The sequence below is a fragment of the Cetorhinus maximus genome, chromosome 21 (assembly GCF_964194155.1).
Source record: "Cetorhinus maximus chromosome 21, sCetMax3.hap1.1, whole genome shotgun sequence".
Classification (NCBI taxonomy): domain Eukaryota; kingdom Metazoa; phylum Chordata; class Chondrichthyes; order Lamniformes; family Cetorhinidae; genus Cetorhinus; species Cetorhinus maximus.
The window spans coordinates 62,759,795-62,783,412 of record NC_135899.1 but is presented as its reverse complement, the minus strand read 5'-3'; positions in this window follow the sequence as shown (position 1 = coordinate 62,783,412).

The following is a 23,618-nucleotide window of genomic DNA, read 5'->3' as shown; positions in this document are numbered from 1 at the left end:
GCACTCTCTCCAATGTGTTCACATCCTTCCTATAGTGTGGTGTGCAGAACTATACACAATACTCCAGCAAAGGTCTAATAAGTGTCTTATATAAATTCAGCGTAATCTCCCTGCGCTTGTACTCTATGCCCCTATTAATAAAGCCCAAGATACTGTACGCTTTATTAACTGTGCTCTCCACCTGTCATGCCACCTTCAATGATTCATGCATATATACTCCCATGTCTTTCTCCTCCTGCACCCCCTTCAAAATTTCACCCCTTATTTTATATTGTCTGTCCATGTTCTTCCTACCAAAATGCATCACCTCACACTTCTCCACATCGAACTTTTTCTGCTACCTATCTGCCCACTCCACCAATTTGCCTACGTCCTCTTGAAGTTCCACACTATCCTCACAGTTCACAACACTCCCAATCTTCGTACCATCACGTATTGAAGTAAGTTATGGAAGAGATAACAGAGGCACTATTATGTATATATAAAACTAATTAAAGAAGGAAATAGTGCCAGAAGAAGAAAAAGTTATGTTAAAATTATATAGAGCCTTGATTAAACCACACTTGGAGTACTCTGAACAGTTATAATCTCCAATGGAAAGCATATGGAAGCACTGGAGGAGGTGCAGAAAGACTTACTAGAATGATACCACAACTGAGAAATTATTCCTGCCCAGAATAATTAAGCAGGTTGAGTCTTTTTGCCTTAGAAAAGGGAGCACTGAGGGGCAGCCTGATAGAGATCTTTAAGATTATGAAAGAGCTTAACATGGTAGAAGCAGAGAGGATGTTTCCACTTGTGGGTAAGTCTAGAATTAGGGGTCATAAATATACGATAGTCACTAATAAATCCAATAGGGAATTCAGGAGAAACTTCTTCACCCAGACCATGGTGAGAAAGTGGAATTCACTATCATAATGAGTAGTTGAAGCAACTAGCATTCATGGATTGAAGGGAAACTTAGATAAACATATGAGGGAGAAAGGAATAAAAGGACATGTTGATAAAGTTAGATGAAGAGGGATGGGAGGAAGCTCAGATGAAACATAAACATTGGCACAGACCAGTTGGGTTGATTGGCCTGTTTCTGTACTGTAAATACTACATAACCATGTAAGCCACATTCTTCATATGTGAGTCTGGATGTGAGAATCAGCAAACTATTCAACTGTAGAAGACCAAAATCAATTCTGTCTTCATCCAATGTTCACTAAAGGTGCTACTGGGAGATGAGTTCTGAAGAAGAGTCATACGGACTGGAAACATTAACTCTGTTTCTCTCTCCACAAATGCTGCCAGACATGCTGCGTCTTTTTTTCAGCATTTTCTGTTTTTATTTCAGATTTCCAACATCAGCAGTATTTTGCTTTTATTTTACTGGAAAATCACTGGCCTTCATGGAATCATACTTCACAACGCCAATGCCTTTAGGGAAATACTACTTAAGGAATGCATTTTCCTATTAAGTGAAGATATTCCACTTGATGCTTAAGGCAATAAGAGCAGATCTTTTATCGTACTAATATTCAATAATTCCTGAGAAGCCGTACTGTGGGAGTTGATCAGTAGCCGCCAAGAGACTGCAGCACATCCATAAGTGCCTCTGGTATACCGTGTGCTCCTCAGGAACTAAAATGTTTTATTTTTATGGTACAGACTGTTGGGATTAAAACTACACACACGTAACTGATGTTAACATACCTAAACTCATGGGACTGAAGGAAAGAATAGCCACAATAGTTACAGTAAAGTAAAACAGTAGTGCTTTCAGTTAAGTAAACAGCCTGGCTAAATCAAAATATTATTTGCTCAGTAACTGCTCTCCCTGGAATCCATTAAAAACCTGTTCGTTTCTGCATTTAGGCTAAAAGTTGGAAGATGGGATTTACATAGTTTGTGGCAACACAGCTTCTCTGCTCTTCTGGGATTAAACCTATTGTCACAAGTTGTTTATTTCCCTTACATCATGTGTTGCAATATTGGAAGCAATATTCTGTAATATTAAAACTGCTGGGGTTTGTCACTCAAGGTCATGCAATGCCATTGAAATTATGTTCTACGGGGAAATGACTGCACTATCAACATAATTCTTCTTCGGTCCAAAGGGCCTGACTTGTGCTGGGAGCAGAACTGAGAATTAGAAATTTTAACCTGGTGTACAGATTCAACAGAATTATTTTACATTTCAGATTGCAACTATTTTTTATTCATTCAAAGGATGTGGGCGTCACTGGCTGGGCCAGCATTTATTGCCCATTCCTAATTGCTCTTGAGAAGGTGGTGGTGAGCCGCCTTCTTGAACTGCTGCAGTCCATGTGGTGTAGGGGCACCCACAGTGCTGTTAGCATGGTAGATCCACGATTTTGACCCAGTAACAATGAAAGAATGGCGATAATTTTCCAAGTCAGAATGGTGAGTTACTTGGAGGGGAACTTCCAGGTGATGGTGGTCCCATCTATTTGCTGTCCTTGTCCTTCAAGAAGATAGTGGTCGTGGGTTTGGAAGGTGCTGTCTAAGGAGCCAACTAAAGAGTAAATATAAATAATCTAGACTACAATATGTAAGAGCAGCTTTGCATGTTTAGACTGCAGTATGCAAGAGATCGTGGATATTAAGACTATTAAGGGTAAACACCTCTTGCAGTGGATGGCTCGGCCTTGACTTTTTCCCACTCAGAGTTATTGAGCAGGAGTGCAACATAGAGAGAGCCTGACACATGGGAGGAGGGGGCAGGGAGGGAGGGGAGGGTGCAGTACTTGAACAATTTGCTCCAGGTTTCAGTCACACCTTATAGAGAGGAGTAGGTTCAGAAGAGGGGTGAATGACCAATAACATACAAAGGGGAACTCAAAGAGTGAATAAGGATCTGCAGATGCTGATCCTTGCCATCAATGTACTTTTTACCTATAAGTTTAAGGATAAAGATTGTCAAGATGTCACCCACAACACAGACAATGCCTCCTTGGAGCGGGAGGCTGACCAAAGGGGGTAGGAGGAGGAGAAGTAATCTGATTGAATGATGGAACAGGTTCTAGGGTCTAAATGACTAAATGGCTCGAAGAGCTGAATGGCCTACTCCTACTCCTAAGTCTTATGTTCCTATGGCCTACTCCTGTTCTTGTGTTTCTATGGCCAGAATTTTCAGGATGGTAGGGTCTCAGCGCCCACCATCCAAAGAGTTGGTGAGAAATACACCCGCACCAACTCCAGCAGCCCCAATGCCATTTTACGCTCTTACGAGTGCTTATAAGCAGAGGGCAGGACTTCCGTCTGTCAGTGGGAGAAAGTCCCGTCTTGGAGAGCTGACAGCCAATCAGAATGGCCGACAACTCTCCAATCATTCCAGGAACAGCACTGCAACGGCCGGAAGAGGCACTGCCGCTAACTGCCTGGAACTAAGTGGGCCCAGAGGAGAGATAAGTGACAGGGGTCAGGGTTGGGGGATGGGGGCACGAGGGAAGGCCTTGGGGGGCAGCGAGGTGGGGGGGGGGGGTTGCAATTGGAATTCCAGGGATAGGTTGGGGAGGGAGGGTGGTCCAGAGGTCACCGGGCCCTAAAGGGAGGGCACCCCCAGTCAGAAGGGGCCCCTCTCCCGCCCGAGATCGAACTTTGTTCAATTTCAGGTCTCCCCCCCGATCTATCATCTGCCTGCCAGCCTAAAAATTGAGGCTGGGCAGGAAAATTTAATGGACAATTAGGGACCTTAATTGGGGCAAGGGCAGGCTTCCCATCCGAGGCCCTGCTTGCCCCAGCGTAAAATTGCGACCAGGTCAGAGCGCTGGGATCCTGGAGGGAATTCCGTCCATGCAATTTCACACTCTCCACCCACTTCAGGATCCACCGGGGTGCGGGGAGAGCATGCAATTCAGGCCTATGTTCCTAACAACAGTAGCTGATTGTATGATAATCAGACTTCCAGTTTCAATTGCTTATCTGTCACCTATACAGTCGATGCAATAAAGGATTGAAACATTCCGGTTTCCTCTGGTGTTGCATAATAAACCTTCTTGTAAATGTACGAAGCATCCAAGAGGTGAAAACAAATATCCTAAATTCTGCTCCTGTTTACAAGAATTTCTCTGCACCTGTGCATATCTAATTTCAGTTCAGACCATTCAAGGAAATCAGTCGCCTCAACAGATTTCCCACGTCCATGAATGGCAGTCAAGTTGTATCTCAACAAAAGTGGCCTTTGTAGAGAAAAGGAGGGGAGTAGAGAAAACTGGCAAGAAAATTACTTCTTAAAAAATTAATTGAAGAATTCATTTTTAATCCTATTCAGAAGGAGGAATTATAGCCAACGTTTGGATTTAGTTAATTACTTGGAGCTTATAAAAGGCATTTGATATAGAAAAATAGTAGCCACAGGTAATGTAGGCAAATCTGATTTAATAATATCACAATAGATGTTAGATGATATTTAAATTACATGTGTATTTTGTAGCTCTACAGACCTGGCAAAACTGTAAATCTACCCTGAATTCTAAAATATCACACAATGCTGAGATTTATTAAGTATTATTTGATGTCTACGTGATCATTTTTAATTTTCTCAACCGTTCAATGCAGGTCCAATACTTAATGAAATTATTGGTCCCACACAGGAAATTAAATAAGTTATAATGATTTGCACAAACCTCTTTTGTCTTCATTCATTCTGGGGATACTTTATAACGAGCACAGCAATGCTGCTTATTCACTAATAAAAACACTTAATACCCACCAACTGCGGCGGGAATCTATTTCGGCCCCTTTGAGAATATGAGCGTAGTTCTTTTGAGAAATAACTTTATTGGGAAGAACTTCTTGGTTCAAGGAGTAGGATATGAAGAGATGTGTCCATCATGCGCCACAAAGCTATAGATTATCGCTGTGCTGTGTAAATGCATTTTACGTAACTTCAGACAAAGGTGAGTACAGTGGGGGAGGGACATCAGTGCTTTAGAGTTATGAAAGTAATGCTAGGATAATATTTATTTTTGGCCCCCTCCTCTCCCCAGATTCCTCCCTTAATGTCCTGCAAGTGCACCACTCATGCTGGGGTGCTTTAAGGTTGATGCCTGAAAGCCTCCAATACCTTGCTCTGGCAGTTGTTCTTTATGATTGAGCCCAAGAAGAAAGCGTGAGCAACCTATTCAATCATTGCAACCAATCTTGGTTTTACTTTGACCTGATGTCTTTCACAGGTACTTTGTATTGGGGGTCACTGGGCAGCGATGAGGAATTGCAATCTAGATTTCTCCCCCATGTAGCTTGAAAACATTAAGGGCAATTGTAATGCAGCAACTAACTTACCTCAGATGAGGGATGGGATTTTGAATATTCCAGGTCGTAATGGTTCAATGTCACACCTCAGTGTATTTTACCTCAACTGATTTCATCTATGGCCCTCTGGGCCATATTCTGGCCATATTTTTTGGGGTGAAATTCAACTTTGACAAGGGCACAAATCATGTGGTAGCAAATTGGACACTAAGTCAATTGAAAGGAAAAACTGGGCAGCTGTGTCACTCTGACCTGGCTCGCTTCCATGCATTTTGCATTCCCGCCTTTATCTTCGCTAGAAGAGCATTATTTCTGCTTAGAGACTGAGAAGGGCATTTTAGGTGTAGCAGGATCAACCTGTGCTAATCAGCTACAGAGTCAATTGTTTTTTGTCTCATTTGGACCAGAGATATTTATTCGAGATAAATCTGGAGTAGGCTTTATAGTGTCTAATGTATGTGCCGTATACATATATATGTATATGTATATATATATATATATATATAGAGTCCAGTGATGGTGAGCTCCAAATCAATTTTGCAAGTAACTATCAGTATTTTAACTCAACTACCAACACAACATTGCAATACATATTCCATAAGACTCTGTGTTGCCTAGAAACCACATGCGTTCTTATAGCGTAAATGCAATGAAGCAAATTTTATCAAGTGCTTAAACACAAACAAGTTGTTGCTTTTTCTCTCCTCTGAGCTTTAATGCAGCAACTATAGTATAAACAAGGCAGCTGCGCTTAATGGTACAGCGCCCGAATAAACAGTTTCTACAGTCATTCTGGATAATGTTACCTCTGCAATACATTGTGTTTGCACAAGTTCCTCCTCTGTGGAGTGATTTTAAATCTGTAAATCTTCCAGCACTTGAAGTTTGTTAAAGATTTAAAACATTGAAATCAACTTCCATTAATAACTGTAAGCTTTTATTGATAAATTATGATTTTATGCCTTTCGATCAGTTAATATAGAGGAGTGATTTATCATTATAATAACTTAATTTTGTGACTGATAAAAGTGAATAATATAATCAGGAGTAGACTATTTACCCATTGAACCTGTTCCACCGTTTTGTAAGTCATGACAGGCATTTAACTCATTTGCTTGCCTCTTTATCATATCTTCCTATGTTCTTTTAGCACCTTTACTTCTAGGGTAAGTAATTATCTCACTTTTGAACACCTTAATTGATTCTGGATATTGGCATTGTGGGTTGTGCATCCTACACTCTCACAAGCCTTTGCATGAAAGATCCTTTATCTACATTCTTTTTTAACTGGCTTCCTTCTGATTTTATATCATGACACTTTGTTCCACTTGAAGATAGATTGATTCCTTATCTACTCTGTCAGTTCCCTTCATTACTTAAGATACCCTATTTGGATTATCCATAACCTCTTCATCAGCAGGTAATGTAACCAAATTTTACCATTTCTCATCATAACTAATTCCATTTAGCTTTGTCATCCTCCCCGGTGAATCATTGCTAGGTTCCCGCCAATGCCTTTTCATGCTTTGTAAGGCGTGGTACAGAGGATATCAGCTTCTGGCTTTATTCCTGAGACAAGCATTACATTACACCATTCAGGCAGTAAGTTTGGAACCTTTGTACAAAAATATATTCATCTTAATCAACTGATTAATAATCACCTTTATACAAAATTATAAAGAAAAATCCCTCTGGCGATTGTGGACAATTGATGTCTGGAGAGAGTTGTCCTACACTCAAATGTTCCATTGTTGAGAACATGTAATCCAATGCTAGCTATGGCCATGATGGAGATAACTGGTTGTTGTGATAACCCTTCAGGGATCAAAGACTCAAATACTCTGTAAAACAAGATAGGTCTTTAGACAAATTTCAGAATTATTGGGGCAAACTCTTCCTGCTGCGACTCTCAAGCTTTGCAGCCTTTAGTGTACTTCCCAAAATTCAAACAAACTGAAACTATTCTTTTATTAAAGGCATAATTCCTCCCTTTCACAGTATGCATTCATTGAATACCAATGCTACTATTGCTGTTGATAGACCTAAGGACTCTCGCTCCTAACTAATTATAGAAAAGAACCAGGGACAACACAAGGCAAAAACATGCAGCTAGTCATTGTAATCTGGAATACATTCCCTCTTAAAAGGGATTTGGATAAATTCTTGAAAAGGAAATGGGACTAATTGGATAGCTCTGTCACTGGCACAATAGGCCAAATGGCCTCCTTCTCTGCTCTATTATTCTATAACTCTATGATTTTAGTCCTATTCTAACACATTTGAAATTAAGAACAGGTTGGGTGTTGGTTGGTGGTGGGTTGAGGTTGGGTAGAGGGTGGGGGTGGGTATGGTATTGCTGATGTATGTGGGCTCAAAGCTCCCTATTTCCTCTCAATACTTTTTTTCATTAATTCTATGGTTCAACTCTTCATAAACCCTCATTTGTTGCATCCTCAACATGCTACAAATTTGCACAGAATTATTTTCTTCAGGATCATTACTGTCTCTTATGTATTCCCCCACCTGCCACTGCCCCAACTCCCACCCCACCCCCACCCCTACCCCTACCCCACCCACCCCCACTCCTACCCCAATGTCAACCCAAGACTCTTGGTTTTCATGTATCTTCCTCTAGATGGTTTTGATAGGTCCTTTGGGAGGGCGAGTTAACCTGGGTAATTAGTAGCCATCCTGGTGGGGAAGAATTTGGAGTCTCTAATTAAAGCTGAAATTACGAAACACTTCGGTGAAGAGAAAAATAATTTGAAACAAGCAATGCAGACTTCAAAAGGGGGAGCTCTGCTTGACAAACAAGGCCAAGATCCTGATGTAATAGGTGGATGGGGTTGGGGTGAGGACCAGGAAATGCAGTGAATGTGGTGTATATGGACTTTTAGAAAGCCTTAAACAAAATACCATACTGAAGAATATTAGAGAATATTAAGGGGCATGGAATTAAGAGAAAGGAATTTAACTGGATTAAAAACTGCCTAGAAGACAATTTCTCAGAGTGATTAGGGAGGGATATGGTGTTCAGTCAGCTTCTGTTCGCTGTGTACATCAATGATTTGGTGTTCAAATTTTTAGATATTACTAAAATATGAGAGCAAATAATTCTGAGAAACAAAGAAATGTGCAAAGGGATTTTGATAAGATAACGAATTGGGGAACAAGTGCCAAATGGAATTCAAAGTTGGTAAATTTGAAATGGTATATTTCAACAAAGCAGCAATTATCACTTGAATGGTGGAAAGATGAGTAATGTGGAAGAGCAAAGAGGTTTGGGGTTTCAGGTTTACAAAATATTAAAAGTACCAGCTCAAGTGGATAAGGCTGGAAATGTAGCTCATGAAAAGCTGGTTTCATCGTAAGAGGTTTCGGATGCAAAATTCAGTTCTAACTTCTAGTAACGCTATGCAGGTCGATTGGCCATTTCCTGGGCTGCCCGTGTGATATTAATGAAGTGCAGTAGCACATGCAGGTGCATCCCCTGTCGTGTCTGGAGACCTTGAATGGGCGCTATCATGATGTCAGTGACCCAAAAGAGCTAATGCAACAGCAGGATTCCTTCAGCCTGTGTCTGCCAAGGCACCCAGCATTGTAGTGTGCATTAGTGTTTAAAAAGGAAGGCTTCCTGGGGCATGTGGTCAGTTCAGAACAGTACTTGGCCCCCTGCGGTGCCCGGAGGCCAGGTACTATAGAGAGTAGTTCAGTATGGGAGTCACTCAGGCAGATGAGGTGGGTGCGCAAATTTTACGTGCTGCCCATTTCATTTTGACCTGGCATAGACAGACTGTGTATCACAACCCCGTGCCCAAAAAAACAGGGCTGTCCAATTCCTATCCCAGGGGATGTAAAAGTCTAGATTTAATGGTGAATCTATGTTAAAGCTTAGTAAAACCACAACTGGAATATTACATGCAGTTTGGAATGCCACATTAGAGGAAGAATGTTGAGATAATAGTGAAGATAAAGTGCAGATTTAATAGCATGTCATCCGGTATGACAGTATATAAATATGATGACTGACTTGAGCAATTTGAGCTGTTTCAATTAGCATGGAGGTGACTCTGGTGATTTGATAAAGATCTGAAGGGATTATGGATGGATGGGGGAGAGTAAATAGGAATAGTGGGCTGAAAGCTCCTGTCCCATTGGTGACAGGCTGGAGGGCGGGGAGCTGGCAAAATGGTGGGATGCCATGTTTGCCAGTGTAGTGTCAGGGACAAAACTTATGTGTTTCTTTTTCTTGCCTGTAATCAACATGTTTGTATGTTAAAGGCATGTGCTTTCTTACCCTCAGAGTGATTGTCCCAATTTAAGTAAGCCCAACAGCAAGCTTTTTATGAGTTTTTTTAAAAGTAAAAAGGTTATTCATTCTCACACACTTGCACAGGATTTTTATCATGTGACATTTCGCTCAATTGACTCACAGACTCTATCACATACACATGAAGATTAGATACAGGTGAAGGTAAAACATTACAATTACAATTTATGATTGTCTCAGTCTCTTTCGTAGCAGGCCTGTCATTTCGTAGATGACGTTGATGCTTTAGTTGAAGTGAAGGTCTTGTAAAGCAGAGGATTCTCAGTAACTGTGAGGTTTCTTGTAGTTGAAATTCCAGGAGGTTGATTATCAGGTGAACTTCTTTTCCCACTTTCAGGGTATTGCTGTTTATTACCTTGAATGCTTAGATGACTCACAGCTTTCTGATGGAACTCTGTCTGCAGAATAGCTTCTTGCTTTTTTAAAAAGCAAACAGAAAGTATGGCTATCTCATCAAGTGACCTTTTTCAAGTCTAAAGGCCTTTTCCAAATAAGTTGGGTGGTTAAGTCAATTATACATCCTGTGTGGTGGCTTTCACACCCTGAGAATTTGAGTCAGCCAAGGAATTTGTATCTGGATGACCCATCCAATTTTAAATCACCCTTTTGAATTAGTTTCAGGAAAAGGCATTGAGTCAACATCAGTCTGGAAGGTTTCGTTTGTTCCCTCTTGAGACAGGGGCATGTTTCAACCCACAAGAGAAATCAGCTGATCCTCGGGCAGCCATCTTTTTGCAGTTAGTTTAACATATAAAGCTTAGTTTGAAATTGAGAATGTACTGGGACATGACGGTGAGCACTCATGCACACATTGTCACCGATGAGATCAGTCAGAATGAGCAGTGCTCTGAATTGATGCTCTGGCTGGATTCCCAAAGGCCCAGGAAGTCATAGACTTTCCACATGTGCGTCAATCAAGGCACCCTCATATCACCCTGGAGTGTTCATCAACTTAAAGGGATTCCGCTCCATCAATGTTCAGCTGATTTGCAGCCATCGAAAGATTATCATGTGTGTGTATGTGTGCAAAGATACTCAGGGAGCTGCTATGGTGCATTCATCCTGCATCAGCCAGGTCTCCCAGAGATATTCATCTCCAAGCAGAGTCAGCAGATGGCTCCTGGGAGACAAGGGCTACCCTCTAAAGATGTGGCTGGTGACACTTGTGAGAAGCCCAAGCAGTGACACCCAGGAAAGGAGGAACAGAAGACACATGAGCACAAGAATTGTAATTGAGCAAGCAAATCGGGATGCTGAAGATGTGACTCAGATGCATGGACAGATCTGGGGAGCCTTTATTATTTACTGGCCAGGGTTTCTAGGCTGGTAGTGGTTTGCTACATCTTACACGACATTGCTCAGCAGTGAAGACTGGAGCTCCAGGAGGAGGAAGGTAATGAACACTCTGCATGTGCAGAGGAGGAGAAGGAGCAGGAAGAGGAGGAGCCTGAAATGGCAAGGGCATGTGCAGCACACGCTTAGCTGTCAGGCATGCCCGGGACAGTCTTATTCAGGCATGCTTCAGTTAATCTGAGGCAGTACAGCCTTCTGACAGATTAATTTGAACTCACTGTGCTCCCCATCCCTGTCAGCCCCTCGCACAAAGCAGTCCCACAAACAACAATTCATTCCTATCACAGACACCCATTCTTTTCCTCTTCTCATTCCCCATCCCTCACAAAACAGGAGCCCCCTGGGCAAGTGGCAGGTGAAAATTGGGAGGATGCGATAATGGAGCTTTGAAATAAATTTTACGGTTTACAAACATGAAATAAAAATGTAACAATGTGATACCGTTAACCACATCCAGGATGTGAAACTACAGACCCTTTCTCCTCCTTTTGTGGTGGTGCGACCCCTGTGGTTTCAGCAGTGCTAGAGGCAGGCTGCATGTGCCTCTGCTCTCACAGATGAGATGCCCGTGGTGGTGTCCTCTGGGTTTCGGAGCTATGGGGAGGGTCCTGCCAAAGACTGCCCCACCCACACCTATGCAGTGTCAGATATGGCATCGGAACAGGAGGCAGGATGCAGGGCTCTGATTGTGGAGAGGGGGTCGGGGGGTGGGAGGGGTCAAGGGTTCAGGAAAGGAAGGGACCTTGAACAAAGTCCCCACTTCCATGTTTCCCCACTTCCATGTTCCCTCTTTTCGTCCTCCCTCTCATGACCTAACTGTACTTCCCTGTTAGCCAAGAGCTGGAGAGCACTTTGTTTCACTTCAGTGAGGAGCTGAAGAGCCAAGGGAAACCTTCCCCCATCGTGGTTAAGGTGGCAATCTGAGTGTCCAGGCCATTGGTGAGAGTGAGCATGCACTCAGTGTGCTGCCCCGTCTGATGTTCCATACAGGTGGCTATTTTTTACATGGGCGTGGACATCAGCAGAAAGGCATGAGACATCATAGTGCCCATGCTGAAATAGGCTCCTCCAATCTCTCTTTAATTATGTGCACTGCGTCCGGAAAGGTTAACAGAACCTTGCACATTTTCTGCTGCTGCTCCTGGATAGGAACCTTCCTCAGTCGACTGAGAGGCTCGGCAGCTGTATGCAGCTCAGCAGAGCTTGGAGCACCCTGTGCCCTCAAACAAGGGCTCTACTGCTGTCATTATCTTCAATACCTGCTCCTTCTCACTTGTAATGTGTGCTTCACCGTGTGACTGTTGTAAATGGCTTTTAAGGGATAGCAGCATGACATCACTAGAAGGGAAGTGTATCATGCGATCCAGTCTTAGTTCAGTTTTGCTTCTGAGCAGAGCACACACACAGAACTCTGCTACTGATGTCTTAAAGCTTCATGTATAAATGCTTTCATGTGCCTAGCTTAAATAAACTGAGGGGAGGTGATGGTGTAGTGGTATTGTTGCTGGGCTAGAAATCCAGAGATCCAAGGTAATGCTTTGGGGACCTTGGTTCAAACCCTGCCATGGCAGATGGTGGAATTTGAATTCAATTAAAAAAAATCTGGAATTAAAAATCTAATGACGACCATGAAACCATTGCTGGTTGTAAAAACCCTTCACTAATGTCCTTTAGGGAAGGGAATCTGCTGTCCCTACCTGGTCTGGCCTACATGTGTCTCCAGACCCACAGCAATGTGGTAGACTGATAAATGCCCTCTGAACAAGATCAATTAGGGATGGGCAATAAATTCTGGCCTTAAGAGTAATTGGCACTTATATCATTATAACAACATGATATTAATAAACCAAGTAAAAATCCTGGTACCCCACTGAGGTGTACACAGCTTAGCTGGTGGAGAGTCATGTGAAGGTGCCTCCTCAATGTGCAACCTCCTCTGAGGAGTCTTCCAGCTTCTCTGGCACCAAAGTGACAATCACACTGAGATAGAATGTAGGTGAGTGATTCATCTCTTGAATTCCCAAAGCTCCATCACTTACACAAAAGCAAAATAGCGCAGATGCTGAAAATTTACCTTAAAATTTAAGACCTCTTCTGATGAAATGTATCAGCCTGAAATCTGTTTTTCTCTCCACAGATGCTGCCTGATCTGCTGAGTATTCCCAGCATTTCCTGTTTACCTACTTTCCACCACTTACAAGGCACAAGTTAGAAGTGTGATGGAATACCCTCCGCTTGCCTGGATTAGTTCAGCTCTAACAACATTCAAGCAACTCAACACCATCCAAGGCAGAGCAATCCATTTGATTTCACCATTTTAGACATTCACTCCCAGAATCAATGATGCAACTCTGCAGTGCGTACCATCTACAAGATGCACTGCAGCAACTCGCCTGGTGTCCTTCAACAGCGCCTCCCAAACGCAAGACCTCCACCACCTAAGAGAACAAGGGCAGCAGTCATCCTGGAACACCACCACCTGCAAGTTCCTCACCAAGTCTCGCACTATCCTGACTTGGAAATAGTAATTTGCTCTTGCTTCCTAAATCATGCATCTCCCTACCTAACACCACCGTGGGAGTACCTATAATACATGGATTATAGTGGTTCAAGAAGGCAGCTTACCACCATCTTCTTGAGGACTACTGGGGATAGGCAATAAAAGCTGGTCTTGCCAGTGACGTCCACACCCCATGACTGAATAAATTTAAAAAATGAAAAAAAGATAGCCACTATAGGAATGGAAATGACACAGTAGTAGGGCTGGATTTAATGTTGGCCACTTTCCGTGCTCAGTAATGTTAGTTCTTTTTAGTTAACTTTTCATTTTTTCTGCACACAAAACCATCTGTGGAAATTAAATCCACCTAGCTCTAAAATAGCCCCAGGAATAGATCCGAGCTTTTGACCCCATTGAGAGAAAACACAGTGATTTGGTTGTGGCTAGGATATTCCGCAAATAATTACTGTAATAATCAGGCAACAAATAAAGGGATAGTTATTGTGCTGCAACATTTCTTGTATAAAGTAATTATGGATCCCTGATAGATACCATAAGGGATACATTCAAATGAGAGATAGAGTTGAAATATGAGTATTTCCATTTGGCCCTGTAATTCAGAGGATCAGGTGACATTACCTTAAGACACAACCTTATTTTTTAAATTGATATTTCATGTATGCACTCATTACAATCTTGGTCTAAAAATGGACAGAAGTGCTGAATTCAGGAGGGGTTGTGAGAAAAACATCAAGGCAGCACTTGACTGAGAACAGCTCCAAGGAGTCCTGGTAGAACTGAACTCAATGGGAATCAGAGGGAAAGCTTTCCACTGGCTGGAGTCACACCTAGCCCAAAGGAAGACAGTTATGGTTGTGGAGGCCAACCATCACAATCCCAGGATCTCATTGTGGGAGATCTGCAGTGCAGTGTCCTATGTCCAACCTTCCTCAGTTGCTTCATTAATGACCTCCTCTCCATCATAAGGTCAGAAATAGGGATGTAGGCTCATTATCGCACAGTGTTCAGTTCCATTCACAATTTCTCATATACTGAAGTGACCTAGAAGAACAAGGGCAACAGATACAGGGAATACCACTACCTATAAGCTCCCCTCCAAATCATCTACCACCCTGATTTGGAAACATATCGCTGTTCCTTCTAGATCTCTGGGTCAAAATATTGAAACTTCCTCCCCAACAGCACTATGGGTGGATCTAATCCACACGGATTGCAGTGTTTCTAGAAGGCGATTCTAGTGGCCAGAGCTATTGATTGAACACATGGTTACTCAGGCCTATGAGGAACCTTTGCATTGCAATAGAGGAGAGGGTTGACACCTGCCACAGAAATACCCGAATGACCATTGAGCAAGCCATTGGGTTGCTGAAAATGAGATTCAGGTGACTCGACTGATCCAGTGGAACCCTGTTGTATGCTTCAGCAAGGGTCCCCTTTTTCTTAGGGGTCTGCTGTGCTCTGTATAATCCAGCACTGCAGACGGGGGAGGACTTGTATAATCAGGACATTATTGATTGGCACTCCTCATCCAATGAGGAGGATGTGGAGGAAGCTGCTGAACAGGTGGCACAGGATGAGGAACAGAGGCAAGGGGTAAATGAGAGATGCAAAAGGGAGGCTCAGGACAATCTCAAATATACCTTCTTTCTTGTGACCCTGATGTCCTTTCACTCTCACCTTAATGTAGACTGGCTGTCACCTCATCCATCTCACATTCCATCACCTAGTGCCTACGTTCACTATACGTGCTGATATGTGGAGCTGAGAAGATGTGGCCTACCCAACCCTAACAGCCCATTGCAGGAGCAAAGGTGTAGATGGCATCTGACAAGGCAGCAAGAAATGTGTGGACAACTAACAAGAGTAAGAGCACCCTTTATTGAGGCTTGACAAATGCAAAATCTAAACACCCCTGAATCCCAAGTGTGTCTAAGTGATTCTCTTAATGTGCTATGAGGTCTGCCTCACACCCTTGCAGCTGGAGTGGAAGCAGGCTGCTGATCAGGCTGCTCTGTGGCTGGGATCACTTTAGCGGCCATCATCTGACTACCTGAGGCCTGGAGGACCCAGGCATGCTGAGACAGTCCTGGATATGTTCAGGACTCTGTTCTGTTATCGTGGCTACTGGAGATGGGTCATTGGCAGAGGAGCTGAGAAGCTGCTTTCCACACTTGGAGCACCCTGAGGGGAGTGCTCAGGTGCAGAAGGCAGCCACTTCTCCCTCACAAGGCATACTTGTACCTCCAAGGTGACCAGGGAAGGATGAGGAACTGGTGGAGATTCCACTTGCCTCATCTACCTTTTGCCTTGCCATTACTGGATTGAGCTCATGGCCAAGGTCATGGTATGTAGGTCTGTACATATCTCCAGCATCCACTGAATGTCTGTTGGATCTGGTTCTCCATGAGAGTCACCAATCTCTCAATGGAGGAAGCCGTGCACACACACACCTGAGAGATGGCAGCATTCATGGCCTGGATGGACTCTTTATATCACCTGCTCCTGGCTGTCATAGTCTCTGGCAGCTCCGCCAGATATTACCTTACCTCATGCTGCAGCTGTAGCAGTTGCCATGTTGCCCAAGACTCAGGAGACCTGTCTCCAGCCTGGGGCTCAGCATGGGCCTGACCCCAGCAATCCTCTGAATGCCAGTGGCCTCGGCTGTCACAATCTGCTGCTTGAGTGGGCCTGTGATGTGCTCAACAGCTTGTGACTCTGAATCTAATCATGAGCGCATGACCATCGATGTAAGAGCATCTGCGTTCGTGAAGGCTGTGGAGGAATGATGTGATGTTGCACTGTCTGTGGGTCCCTCCTCCTCCTCCTCAGGACAGTAGACTCCTAGTCTCAGCAGCTGCCCATTCTTTTGGAGTGCGGAGACCTGCATGACAAAAAACAAACAATTAGGACTTTAAGGGTTTCACATCTCCACCTCCTACCCATGCCTGATGTGTATCTCCATATGCCACCAGGCACACTTAAAAATGAGATGCCAACCCAGTGAAGCTCCAGCACAGGATATATGCATGCAACAAACAGAAGCAACATGCTATATAGAGAATTAAGCACACGAGCATGATGCCTCCTCAAACTCTTGGGCTGACACTCTTGTCTCACCATCTGCAAACCCCCAGCTGCCCTGCAATCCAGCGAGTTCCAGAGCCTCTTCCTCTGCTGGGGTCGGTGCTCTGATGTCCGGGATTCCTCCACCGGCCTTGGACCTCTCTTGAACTTTGTGGGCCCATTTCTCCTGAAATCAGGAGGAAGGACACTGTTAGCTTTCCCAGGTAGACTAGCACAACACTTATGCAGGTTGCAGCCTTTTGGCCCGTGATGGGGGAATCCTGTCTCCTTCATGAGTCCGATCTTAAGGGACGTAGTGGGGGTGAGCAGACGGATGGTGTCGCCAGAATGCTGCTATGCATCCAAAGGGATATGCTGCTGCCACGTCCCCTAGGCACTGCCTGAGTGGTCACTCTCCCCCCCACCCCATGTAGCGCACTGTCCTGTGTTGCTGCATAAAAGCCCCAAAGAGGACAGCAATATGGAGGAGATTCACCCTAGTGGAGCAAAGGAGATCATTGACCCATTTACACTCCTACATCCAGGATCTGGGGCTGACCTCCTCTGCAATCTCTGTCCCGGCTGCCTTGGTCAGGTGGCTGGGTCTCTCCTTGCTGACCCTTGGGAAGACAAGTTCCCAACATTCCCCTGAAGCCAGGAGGAGAACCTACAGGATGGCATCACTAAAGCGCGGGACCACCCGGTGCCTTCCCTCCGGCATGTTGACCCTAGCCTCCCAGTCTGTTCCTTGGATCCTCAGTTGAGCCAAAGGCATCTTCACGGCTCTTGGCTACAGCCACACGGGTGAGATGGGTGCAGACCAGAGATAAAGAATTCCCCAGTACTGTTGCTGAGGCAATCTGGATGCACAAGGCAGCACTGCATTTGGGCTGGCAGCCCCTAAAGCTGGCACCAGGTAATGCTGAGATCATCACCTCGTTTCCCGTCCCTGGGTGGGCCCAGTGCACTCCTGACTGCTAACTTGCCAGCCACCGTGTGATCGAGGTCAGGAAGCCGCATTCTGCTTGTGCGGCAATGGCACTTGCTTCTGGTACCGTTGCCAAAACCCACTCTGGGGGCAACCGAATGTGCACAAAGTCCCCTGAGCAGAAATAAAGCATTGTATAGAGTACGGAAAAAAATGAGAGGGAAAATCAACCTGCAATACTTCCATTCACAAATTAGCATCCTGTTAATAATCCGCACTGATACAGTTCAGGAAACAGAGACCTGCCCATGAATCAGCTGGGAGGGGAATTCAACAAAGAGGGCTTCACAAGATGAGAAAATAACTTTCCGAAAAATAACAAAAACCAGCTGGCAGATATTTATACAATAGTTTACTGGCTACTAATAATAATTCATTATCATATTTTAACTCCATGAGTGAGTTTTTCTTCCCTGCCTCTTTGTGATGTGGTTTTACGTTTTAAATCTTGCTTTTCATAATCCTGTGGTAAATTATTTGTTGCCATCGCCAAGTTTTCTCCTTTGAGTCCCAGCAGGATGTGTAACAGCTTGTCTCAAGTGACTAAGCAGAAATAAACAATAAATAACTAAATTATTCGAGAGAAATGCCCAGATTTAGCCGTGAAATAATAGTACAATCATTCTAAGGTATTCCAAGAAGTCCTGTTAGATATTCTAGGAAGTTTTAATTACATTTTTGCTCTGGTTATTCACATTAATGGAACAATGATGCTTATTACAGAAGAGTGTTATCACATTTTAATTTGTTATTGGCCAGCAACACTAATGGTATCACAACTGGAACATTTCCATTTCCACTATTTTCTTGACCAGATTCACTCTCATTTTGTTGAAAAGACCTAATTTAATTCCGCTCATTGTATTCACCTATGATCTACATGCTTTTAAAATGCAAGCCAGCATCATCTAATCAGTATTTCTTGATAGACCTTTTTTTCCCCTTTATTCTTTCATGGGATGTGGGCATCTGACAAGGCCAGCATTTATAGCCCATCCCTAATTGCCCTTGAACTGAGTGGCTTGCTAGGCCAGTTCCGAGGGCAGTTAAGAATCAACCGCATTGCTGTGGGCCTGGAGTCACATGTAGGCCAGACCGAGTAAGGATGCCAGATTTCCTTCCCTAAAGGACATTAGTGAACTAGGTCGGGGTTTTTTTTGACAATTGATGATAGTTTCATGGTCACCATTACTGAGGGGAGTTTTTAATTCCAGATTTATGAAATGAATTTAAATTCCACCAGCTGCCTAGGTGGGATTACCCATGTCCCAAGAGCATTAGCCTGGGCCTCTGGATTACTAGCCCAGTGACATTACCACTATGCCATCGAATCTCCTATTCTTTGATAGCGTCCTACGCCATGGGCAGAATTTTGCCCTTGTCGGGCGGGCTCGGTGGAGGCAGGCAACTGCCGCCCCAGACCGAGGCTGGAAGGCGATTTCACACGGGCGGACTAATTAAAGCCCGCCCAGTGTGAGACACAAGCGGCAGCGCTCAGCGCTGCCTGTGTGGGCGGGGGGAGGAGGGAGAGCGGGGCGAGCATGAACTTTGTGCATGTGCATGAGTGCGCGCTTGATTATCTCCCTGAGGCACAGAGGTGCCTCAGGCAGATGAAGAGTTTTTTTTAAAAATAAAGAAATTAAAAATGTTATAAAACATGTCCCCTCTTGTGACTATGAGCAGCGACACGTCATTAATAAAATTTTGAAATTTTAATTTTATTTTTTATTTGCTTTAGGAAACCTCGTCCCGCCCGTGGATGAGGCTTCTTAAAAAATGAAAAGGCCGCCTTTTTGCCTGCCTGCCAACCGTAAGGTTGGACAGACAGTGAAACATTTCTTTCAATTATCTTGTTAATGGCCTTAATATGGCTTTTAATTGTCAGTGGTGGGCTGCCGACTCCAACCGAAATATCGCGTGACTGAGCGTTGACGCTCGCCCGACATCAATGCGCTTCATTTTACGCTCGAGCGAGTTGGGCGCATGCCCGCCCACCAAGGTAAAACTTTTGCTCCATTAGCCTTGCCCATCACCTGGACTTTTCAATTAAAACAAAACAATTAAGATTTTGCTGGTTTGAAGAAGTAGAACTCTTTCCATGTTAGGCATATGTTCATTCCTCATCTAGGGTTATTTTTAAGCATGAAATTTTTAAAAATTCATTCTTGGGATGTGAGCATCATGGGTAAGGCCAGCATTTGTTGCTGAAATGCCCTTGAGAAAGTGGTGGTGAGCCACCTTCATGAATTGCAGTGGTGTCAGGCACACCCACCATATTTTTCTGCAGCAGTTTGATACAAATTAATGGCTTGCTAGGCCATTTCAGAGGGCTGTTCAGAGTCAACCACATTGTTGTGAACCTGGAGTCACATGTGGGCCAGACTGGGTAACAATGGCACATTTCTTCCCTTCAAGGACTTTTATGTCCTGAGTGTATGAGTTCATTAGTCGAGTAAACTCGAATTGTACGCCTTCATATATACTTGTTAGTTGATGCTCACTGTCAGTAAGGGAGAGAGACCGACATAAGAACAAACTGTGATTGTTTATTGCAACAGAGGGCTGAGCAATAAATCTTTGTGCGCTCCCACAACCACCTCCAGCTCTAGACTTACAGTTAACCAGTAGCCTGCACTGTGCAGTGGTCAGTGCTGTCACATAGTTAGTCCACTTGAATTCTCTTAAAGGTACATAGTACTCCACTTTACCACATCCCTCCCCCTTTACTTAAAAAATACAGTTGACAAACTTAATAACATGTGAACTATTTACACTAATAGCTATTTACAATTCAAGTCTCTCAGGAGGCTTTCTCAAATGCATTGAGCGTCTCAGTTCAACAACCTCGGCTGGTTTTTCTGACGCCTCCTTTTCAGGGGACAGTTGTCCACTAGGTTCCTCAGTGGAAATTGGCAGGTTTGTCTCCCCGATCCCCTCAGGTCCGACAGGCCCCACCAGTACTTCCAAATCATGTGACCTGTTCTCTACATGCAGCACAGACTCAAGCGTAGCTGAAGACTGCATTTCTTCTTGTGGGACTGGAGTTCTTTGGCAGAGATGACCCACGTGTCATCTAATTATTTGGCCGTTTACCGATACATTATAGGAGAGGGGTCCAGTTACTGCACTCATCTCGCCTAACAGCCAATTGGGCCCAACTCCAAAGTTCTTTGCAAGGATCGCATCTCCCACCGTGAAAGCTCTTTCGTGACCATGACCATCGTGCCCAGTTTTCTGCGCCTCTTGGCTTTTCTCCACCCTCCCCTCTAAACTTGGTCAGATAAGGGTCAGGCAGGTGCGGAGACATCTTTTCATTAGTAGTTCTGCAGGGGCAATGCCAGTCGTTGCGTGTGGCGTGGTCTGGTATGTGAACAAGAACGGGAACAATCTCGTGCCGATGGAATCCCCTTCCATCTTTTTCATCCCTGATTTAAAGGTTTGGACGGCCCGCTCAGCCATGCCGTTCAATGCGGGGTGGTAGGGTGAGGTTTTGACTTGGGTAATGCTGTTAAGGGTTGTGAACCTGTGGAACTTCCCGCTGGTAAAAGCGGTCCCGTTTGCGGATATGAGGACCTCCAGCAACCCATTCACTGCAAAACTCTGCCGCACACGGTCTATGGTGGCAGCCAACGTGGGCGACCAGACTTTATAGACGTCCATCCATTTGGAGTGGGAGTCAATCAGTAAAAGGAACATTGTGCCCAAGAAGAGTCCCATGTAATTGATGTGGAGGCACACCCATGGCCGTCCCAGTCACTCCTATGGGTGCAATGGAGCTAAGTGGAGGGGAGCTTTTGCACTGAGGACAGCTTTTGACTTGCGTTTCGATATCCAATCCATGCCTGGCCACCAAAAATAGCTGCGTGCAAACATCTTCATTCTGCTAATGCCCGGGTGAACACCATGTAGCTTGGCTAATAATGGCCTTCGCCTCCTCTGGGGCATGATAACCCTTGCTCCCCAGAATAATATGCTTCCCTGGCAGGAGAATTCATATTTGCGATCAGAATAGGGCTTCATCTCCTCGGATTTAGATCCCTCTGACCAACCATTCAAGACCTGCTCCTGGACGTTAGATTATAGTGGGCCCCGGCTTGTCCACTTATGGATTTGTCTGGTCTGAACAGGGGAGGAATCCAGAAAATTTAGCACTAAGACCAGTTCCTGGGGAATTGGAGCCTCCCTGTTATTAGCTGGCAGGGGAAGGTGACTTAGTGCGTCAGCATGTGCGATTTGAGTTCCCGAACGGTGAACAAAAGTGTATTCGTAGGCAGCTAATATTAATGCCCATCTCTGGATGTGAGCCGATGCGATGGGGGTATTTCTTATCTTCACCAAATAATCCCAGTAGGGGCTTGTGGCCGGTTATAATATGGAAATTGTGACCGTGGAGATATTGATGAAACTTCTGGATGCCGAGCACAATAGATAAGGCCTCTTCTTAAATTTGGGAATAACGTCGCTCCGTGACACTGAGTGTGCGAGATGTGTAACCAATGGGTCGTTCGGAGCCACCTGCCATCCGATGTGAAAGGACAGCCCCTATTCCATAAGGGGGTGCATCACATGTTAAAATGAATTCCTCTTGGGGCCAAAGTGGACCAACAAGGCCGCTGATCTTAACAATCGCTTCACTTGCAGGAAGGCATCCAGGTGCTGCGCTTGCCAACTCCTGGTTCATCTTAAACAAGCCGTACTATGGGGCCAGCACAGTCGAGAGGAATCGGCTGTAGTAGTTAACCATGCCTAAGAAGGCTTTAATTTCTGTGGTATTTCTCGGGGCAGGTGCCTTACGAATTGCCTGGACTTTTTCTTCCACAGGATGTAGGCCCTGCTCATCAACCCTGTTGCCCAAGTAAACTACCTCTTAGCTTGGAACAGACACTTCTCTCATTTTAAACGTACCCCCACTTATGCGAAGCATTTGAGCACCTCTTCTAGATTTGCTAGTTGCTCATCATTGGTCAGTCCTGTGACCAATACGTCAACAACATAAACAATAACATGGGGCAATTCTTGGAGCAAGTTTTCCATTGTTCTTTGGAAAATAGCACACGCTGAGGAGACCCTGAAGAGTAGATGTGTGTATAGATACAATCCTCAGTGTGTATTAATGATGACAAATTCCCTAGAGTCCTTTTCCAACTCTACCTGTTGGTAGTAGGCATGGCTCATGTCTAATTTTGAATATGTGAATATGTGGTGCCCCCTGCCAACTTCGAATACAATTCCTCAATCTTGGGTATCAGGTGCCTATCAAGATTGGCACCTTATTGACAGTTAGCTTATAGTCACCGCATAAATGCATGCTTTGGCCTGGCTTCAGTACAGGTACGATGGGTGCCGCTCACTCAGAAAATTGCACTGCTTGCAGGATGCCCAATATTTCCAGTCTGTCCAGCTCAGTTTCAACCTTATCTTGTAGAGTATAAGGGGCTGGTCTGGCTCTTATAAATCTGGGGGTTATATTTGGGTCTAATGGATTCTGGTCTGTAGCCCTTGAATCCTTCTTAACTCATCGTTGAAAACAGAAGCATAATTTTGCAACAATTCCTGTAAGCCTTTCATTGTAAGTTGAAAAATTTCAGCCCACTTAAATTTAATCTTTTCAAGCCAATTGCAGCCTATTAAGCTGGGGCCCGTTCCAGCTACCACTAACAAAGGCAACCTTTCACATTGATCTCCATACGTTACCGAGACTTGACACAACCCTTTCAGTCTTATTTCTTCTCCCATGTATGTTCTCAGTTTAGTGTCCGAAACTTCTAATCTAAAAGAATGGGTTCCTTTATTCAAGTATCTGAATGTATGTTCTCCAATGACGGACATCAACGCTCCAGTACCAACTTCCATCTTAACGGGTTGTCCATTGACTATAATGACTGCTTGAATCGGCTCGATTCTACCCACTTTCAGGTTATATAATGAATGGATGTCTGATTCTATTTCTTCCAGTCCTTCCATGAGACATATGTCATGATTTCTCCCTTTGTATTTAAAATGCTGTCTCAGCCTGTCTCTGCAGTGCCACCTTATATGATCATAGTGGTGGCAGAAAAAGCATTCAACTTGTTTGAATTGTCGATCGCCCACTGGAT